This window comes from Vidua macroura, chromosome 5 (assembly GCF_024509145.1).
Source record: "Vidua macroura isolate BioBank_ID:100142 chromosome 5, ASM2450914v1, whole genome shotgun sequence".
In the NCBI taxonomy this organism is placed as follows: domain Eukaryota; kingdom Metazoa; phylum Chordata; class Aves; order Passeriformes; family Viduidae; genus Vidua; species Vidua macroura.
Window position 1 is genome coordinate 5845077 of NC_071575.1, and position 7965 is coordinate 5853041.

Consider the following 7965-nt stretch of genomic DNA (forward strand, 5'->3'; position numbering starts at 1 on the left):
AATTTGTATGAAATGATCTTTGGCCTCAGTATCCCACACAAATTAATTATGCACTCCTTCAGCCCTATGCTGAATCATTCTAAAGATTGTGTCTAAAGAAATCTGCCTTCTGTGTCCACTACACATTTGCTGCTTCTGCATCTGCAAAAAATCTTCACCTTCTGACCAAACCAGGGAATGGTTGTTTCCAGAAGACTTCTCTACATCTTACTTAATGCCGAGGCAGAAGTAATTACTTGAGAGGTATTTTGTCCCATTTATTTCCTGGAATGGAAATTAAAGGAGCATGGTGAGGAGGGAAGAGAGAACCAGAGTGTAAACTGACTTTTTCTTTTTTTTTTTTTTTTTTTTTCCCAGTGATGGAGCCAGTTCAGATGTCCTAAAATAGCAGGTAGTTTCTGTTCCACTTCCATCCCAGGAAAATAACATCGATGCTGTCTCCCCTTTAGGTTCTTGGGTATCCTGAACAAAAGGAGTAGAGAGAGGGATGGCTTAGGCTCCTGCAGGAGCCTTACAGTGAGTGCTCTGCCCCACAAGGAGAGCAGTCCCTGTGGAAAAGCCAGCTTGGCACGGCTGCTGATGGCCAGCAGCAGGGTCAAAGGCCCATGGTGGTTAAGGTGAGAGGTTCACAGCTGGCATTGCTGCTGGGACGAGCTCAGAGACCAGGGTGGCTCCACATGGAAGGAGTTGCTGATGCTGTTAATGCCATTAATGAATCCTGGGCTTTCCGTCCAACCCTGCAGCTCCATTCTGCTTCCCAAATATCCAACCAGACTAAAAAAAGTAGATTTGGGCTTCTTTGCACAACTCCAAGAGAGAGGAGTCAACCCTGCAGGTGCTCCTGGCCTACAGAACTTTCCTGAGTGGTCAAGGGAGGGCATCGTGACCTGAGGCTCTCCCAGCTTTGGCATGACAGGCATGGCTGAGGAAGAGGCAAATGCCTTGGGCTGAGGAAATTAACTTGGTCTTGTGGCTCTTCCAGTTCTTCCCAAGCCAAGCAGGGATCTGACCTAGCTGGGAATATCAGAAGGTGGCATAAAGCCAGCTGTGATATCCCTTTCTGAGGTCTCCAAAGTCAGAATTCAGGATTTATTTGGCTGGGTTGCTGTGCTCCAGCATCACTAGACCAGACATCTTTTTTAGATATTACATTTTACATGTATGTTTTAAATAAATAGCCTGTATTTTAGGAGCACTTAGCCATAAGTATATAAACTGCTCTGAGGTTTACCCCATTGGAATTAGAATGAACCTAATTCATAATTCAGACATCAGGCTAGAAACAGCTCAGCTTTGCTCCATGGACCTATAGCTTGATGTCTGAACTGCCCACGAGACGCCCTCTAATCCCAATAGCTGTAACCTAACCTCAGAGTGGTTTCTAAACTTACTAAATAAATATACTTTTTAAAGAGGAATGCACCATATTTATTAGGGTTTTTGCTCCGTTCAGGCAGACTATCATTTTAGAGCAGTTCCTACGAGAGAGGCTGTGGAGAGACACAACTATATTCCAAAAAAATTCAGAGCCTAGTTTGGTTTGGTTTTTTTTTTTAATGTAAAAGAAAAAAATCCAGCCTACTCTGTTTAACTGACAACAGGAAGTATCTGATGGTACAAAGTTTTAAGCATAAGCACTTAGCCATGCAAAAGCTTTCTTTGCATGGGTAGTCACACTGAATTCACTATCCCTGCCAGCTTCACAAAGTAACCAAAGAATGGGCTCAAGTTCTTTTTCCGTTCCTCGATCAACATCTTTTTTTTGCATGTTCACACGTGGTACTCGGGTAAATAAAAAAAAAATCTTCCCAGTTAAAATGGAGTGACGGCATTTGGGTTTTCCTCAATGTGTGCATTCAACCCTCACTCCCACTTTGCAACAAAAACCTTGCTTGTTAACAAGAATTATTTTAGAAGCATCAGTGTATGAGGACTGAAAAGCTGAATTCTCAAAATAGCATTTTTGCAAGAGGAAGGAACACATTAATAGCGTGAAAGTCTGGCTGTCTGATCAGATCATGGCGTTCAGAATTTATCTTCATTGATCATTTTTCAACTTCACTCAACACTTTGGATACTGCACTTTGGGCTGTGCAGCAGGGACTTTTCTGAATGCCTTAATACCACAAACTGTATCTGGTCAGTCTGTCTGCTCTCCATGTGTGCCTGGCTTCACAGCAAATAAATGCCAGAAATAGCATTCCTACAGGATTTCCAGTTCAAAAGCCACAAGAATGCTCTTTCTCATGGTATGGCACCGTGCAATAAAATGGTGTCATCTGGAAAATCACAGCCTTGGAAACAAATGTTTTTCCCTCTTGACTGATTTAAATCATCTAAAAATAGATGGGTTGTCATGTAACTTTTATATTTGTCAGGGGAGCCCCTCATTTCATCTTGTGACAGTACAAGAAATGTATCCCATAACAAGACAGACAGATCTTCCTAGGGAATCCCCCAGGAATATTTTTTTTTTCTCTAACTGTGCAAACTCATCAGAAATAAAACCTGAGAGCAATTAATCAAAGATTGAGAACCCATTCAGGGTCACTCTGAGCAAGCATTTCAGGGAGTATTTATAAAGTACAAATGTAGGGGGATAAGGAAGGAAGCGTCATGGACAGAACTCCTCTTCAGTTCTTCTTTCTGCTTTCCTAAATAAGACTTAAAACTGACTCCATATAAAAACAGGTTGTCACATCTGGTGGCTGAGAGAAACATCATCTTAATCCATCTCCCTGATCCATGCAGCTGAGCCACTTGGGGATAGTGTTTGCCTGTTGACTTTGGAAAACAGGAAAACCTTGGAGCTGAGAAGTCATAGGATAATTTAACATAAGGAACCAAGGCTTCCCAGCTTGTCAAAGAAGAATCCTTTTGCTTTCTAACTAACAGCTCAACATGGATCATGTATTGATTAAGGAAGGTCACTGAACTACCAAATCTACTGGTATGATCTTCCCTTTCCATTATTCCTGGCTTCCCTCCTCAGGCTTCCTATAAAGCAGCTTCTCAACTCTTTTGTCATGTGTGACAAAACGGCTTCACACATGTTAAGCCAGTGTAAACATAGATGTTTGTGAACCCTGCTCATCTAAAATCAACTGATAAGTGATGAGCAACAGTTCCCATCTCCATGTACTTGCTACCTTTTGCAGAAACTCAAAAAAAAAATAGCATGGTCCGCATTTTGAGAGTGTTTTCTTCCCATTATTTCAGATATTTTTTAAGCTTAAAGAATGAGCTACTTCATTACAAGTCCAGCTCTCTCTTTCCATCTGAGAGGGCTCATGCTTTCACTATTTAGAGTTCAAAGGGTTCAGGCCACACTGATGGTCTGAAGCTGTGCAGACACAGGAATTCTGGCAGTCTCTTGAATACTACGTTTACAATTCTATATATAATCTATATCACATCAAGGATCAAACACTCCTTATAAGCTAAGTAAGCAATAAATTGTAATGTCTGAAAGTGTCTTTGCAGTTTACAGTGACTCACTTCTGAGAAATGTTAATGATGGAGAAAAGAACAAGTTTACAGGTATGGAGTAGAATGTCAATTATCATGAATGGCATGCTAGATTTCAGGTAATAAAGCTCATTGCAACAATTAAAAGGACATTTATACACATCCACCTGACAGGAGGGTGCAGCCAGGTGGGAGTCAGGGTCTTCTCCCAAGCAGCAAGGAACAGGACAAGAGGAAACAACCTCAAGCTGTGCCAGGAGAGGTTTAGGTTGGACATCAGGAAGAATTTCTTCCTGGAAAGGGTGGTCAGGCATTGGAAGGGGCTGCTCAGAGAGGTTTGGAGTCTCCATCCCTGGAGGTGTCCAAGGAAAGACTGGATGTGGTACTCAGTGCTCTGGGCTGGGTGACAAGGTGGGGATTTGGGCACAGGTTGGATTTGATGACCTCGGAGGTGTTTTCCAAACTCAGTGATTCTGTGAACTAAAGGCTGAATTGTTTCGACTGTGGTGACAATCCTGTAATTACTTCTTTCTACCTTACTAAAGAAACATATGCAAGCAAAACTCTAGTGCACCTTAGAAGCCTTTTAGCCATCCTTTTCTGTTTGCTGTTTGCTTTGTTGCCACCTACCTTTCTGTACTAGCTAGCAATGTCCTACATCACAAATTGCCCGATTAACTCTAGAAACAAAAGGCATATTAAAAATTAATTTTTCTGAGTGGGAAAACCTGCCATTCCTGAGAGCAAAAGTCCTTTGCTGAAAGTACTTCCTTGCCCAGCCCCAATAACTAACATCTCTTGGACTGAAACACCTCTGTTTTGCACCCATAGAAGAGATTTGCATGCCAGCTTTCTTCCACATACTTTTGTTCACCAGCTGTATACAAGATCAGCCAGGACAGGCACATGACATGCTTTCACATGAAATACACATGTGAACCCTAAGCCTGCTAGAAATTCCCAGAACCACAACATTTCACTTGTCATCTTACTTGGCCTCCTTCCTACACTGCTGGAGTATCAGCTTCAGAGCCCCACAGGCATCTTACACTTTGGTTTCAAGGCATTTGGTCACCCACATTCACAGCAACACTGCAACCATGTTTTGACCATATATAATTATTTTTCTCCATCTTTCCTTATGGTTTTGAAAAGTTATCTGGCATTTATGAGCAGCAGACATATCCTTCTCTTACAGGTGATAGCAAAATGATGGATAGTGACAGTTCCAATAGAGGAAGAAATGGCCCAAAATCTGTATGGAAAGAGAGGTCTGATAACTAGATTTTGAACATTAATTTAAGCACTTGAATAAGCAGGCAGACACCGATCAGGATTTTAAATCACTAGATTTTTAATAATCTAAATGCTTTTAAAAATCTAATTCCCTCTGAGAAATGGAAAATCTCACTAAATAAGCCTAAGGGCTTGGTTGCTTTCTGTTTTCTGTTTGACTGAGTTCCTTCTCTGAAGCCCATCTGTAATTGTGCCTTGGGGTGTGTCCATTCATTTGGGAAAAGGGCAACCACAAAAGGAGTAAAAAGAGTGTTGCTAAAACCTTGTGAAGGTCAAAGCACTTTGACCACAGCTCCCCACTCTCCCAACCCAAAACTCAAGAGGGCTTGCAAGAGAACAGCACTATTTGCAAAAGTAGAACCAATTTCTCAGCCTCTCAGAACAGGAAAGCTTTGGGGTAGAGTGGAAGGCATGATGAAAATATAAGAGAAAATGAGACATTCCCCACTCCTTGACCTACAGCAGGGACCTTGAGCCCAGCTCCAGCTTACAAACATGAAACCACCCACAGAGTTTCATTGCCAGGTCCCACCTCATTCTTGAACTCCTGCAAGGTCACTGCCTTCCTTTATCCCCTTCAATCCCCATGGCACAAGGACTCACTGTTCCCTCTAGAATAAAGTAGTGCCAGGAATTGTAACAAACTGATGGAAGAAGCTCCCAGCTGACTGTCAACATTTGTATTTCCCAGAGGGCAAAAAGGGAGATATTTTGAGAAGGAATTTTCATCCCCAGGAGGAAATATCTGCAGTAGAGTAAACATATTGGGGTGATTGGCACCAAAGAAGCTGTGTCCAGGTGGGCCTCAAAGTGGATGATTACCTTTGCAAGGGGCCCTTCCATGAAGATCAAGCCTTGGATCCAGTTGAGAGTTTTCTGGTCAAAGAACGGAAATGTCTCAAATGCAGACGTTACATCGTGCCCGTCACAGAGCAACGTTGTGCTGGCTGGAATTTGTGAGGATTTCTGGGAGAGCCACACACAGAGAATTTCTCCCATTTGCAAACAGCTTTCTCCTAACAAATATTAACCTGAGGGCTTCCTGCAGGGAAAAGAAAAAGGAACATAAATTGTATCTGCATCCAGAATGGAACTGTTGTTGTCCCTGTGAGTGCCTGAGCTTGTAGCTTTATTTTTATTCCAGATCCACCAAGCACAAGTCTTGCAGCACTGAGTTGCCACTTCATTTCCTAACACAGGTTACCTTGACCATCACAACACGTTGTGACAGCCCTCAGCCTGCTCAAGATGTTACTATGACTTGCAAGAAAATACATCCAAAAAGTATAAATTTAAAGTATTAGTTTAATTGCAGGGGTTTTGCACGTGCTTCCCAAGAAAGGCTGCAGGCCGCATTGTTGATTCTGTGCAAACTCAGGGCTTGTATCAGTATTGCCATTTCAGAAATTGCTTGTTTGAGAGCAGGGCCTGTTCTCCCTTATCATAAGAACCTACTGGGTTGATGTAATTTTGCCTTCATGCAGGCATTGTTGTTCAATAATTTAGTGCTTGCTCCCAAATTTAGGCTTAAATATATATTCAGCTCATGTCGACACACATCCTGCCAACATGAAAAACCATACACTCTAGGAAAAAAAAAGCAGAAGGAAAGAGCATTAAGCAGTAGGAAGAACACAGTACCAAAATAAGTGTTTTGCTCATTAGACTGTGTTTTTGTCCATGATACTGAAAAATGGCAAAATGCAGTTTGTTACACTTTCAGGCTTTCTGCAGAATTAGTCTCCTGTGGGAAAGGTTTGTTAGTGAAAAAATGGCTGAGAGTTTCAGGGCATTTTCAGAAATCCAGAATTATGTTTAACCAGTGTTAAAGTTGTCTGGCTAAAGAATCTGAATTTATTAGAAATGTCAATCAGTAGCTTTAAGTTTTGTAAATTTTAACTAATAAATATCTTGCTATGGATAGACCAAAGCCCACTTCAATTTTCAGTGATCACAGTGTAAGATTTCATATAATTTAGTGGGAACAGCACTAAATTAAACAGCACTAAATGTGGTCCCCAAGGACACATTCAGGAGGTCACAGAAACATAGAACTATTTACGTTAGAGAAGACCCATAAGATCATCAAGTCAGCCACTGACCTGACACAATTTTGTCACCACTAAACCATGTCCCAAACTGCCACACCTATGCATCATTTAAATCCCTGCAGGGGTGGTGACCCAACTGTTTCCCTGGGCAGCCTGTTCCGATACTTGACAACCTTTTCTGTGAAGAAATTTTTCCTAATATCCAGCCTTAACATCCCTTAATACAGCTTGAGGCTGTTTCCTCTTGTCCTGTCACTTGTTCCGTGGGAGCAGAGCCCCTGGCTGCCCCCTCCTGTCAGGAGCTTTTAGAGAGCCAGAAGGTCCCCCCTGAGCCTCCTTTTCTCCAGGTTATAAAACCCCAGATCCTTCAGGCCATAAGACCTGTGCTCCTTCCCCTGTGCTCGATTCTCCTCTCTGGACATGCTCTAGCCCTCCAATGTCTGTCTGATAGAGAGGAGCACAAAACTGAACACTTCAGTCCCTGTGCTTACTCAGGGGAGAAAGCCAAGCACCTCTGAACGCTCTGAGGATGGCTTTGAGGGCTGAAGAACATTAATAATGGAGATTCTGGAAAACAGCTTATGGGAAAAACTGGGGTGGGAACCAGGCTGCCTGACCATGGCCTCAGTGTGAGGCTCCTTTCCAGTTGGTTTTGCCTGTTTGAAGACTGCCAGTGCTTGACAGAAAGAAACACTTTTGACAGAAGTTTTCTTTCAGGCATCTTCTTTCAAGTGTCAGGGATCTCTATTTTGGGGCTGCAGTTCCAGAGTTGTAGACCTGCTCTTCCAGGGGCATGGATTGCCAGTGGCTTCCTCCCACTTATAGAAAACTTGATAATTTTCATAACTTAAGAGACCTGGGCACTCCCACCTTCAGTGCAATATCACTGACCACTTGAATGCTTCCTGAGTGTCTGCAATAGGCAAATTTTAAATTATGAGTTCTTATAATTGCTTTTCATACATAGTTGGATCCCTTCTTCTGGATATCTAATACAGATCTTTGGACTAAAAAAAAATGGGAACAAAGACAGACCAGGGAGGTTTTTAAATGTAGGAAGCACAAAATGTAAACAAAAGTTACATTGCTGGAAAAAGAGACAATTCTCTTAAGAAGTGCAGTGGAGACATTCACTGTTGGTCTCAGAACT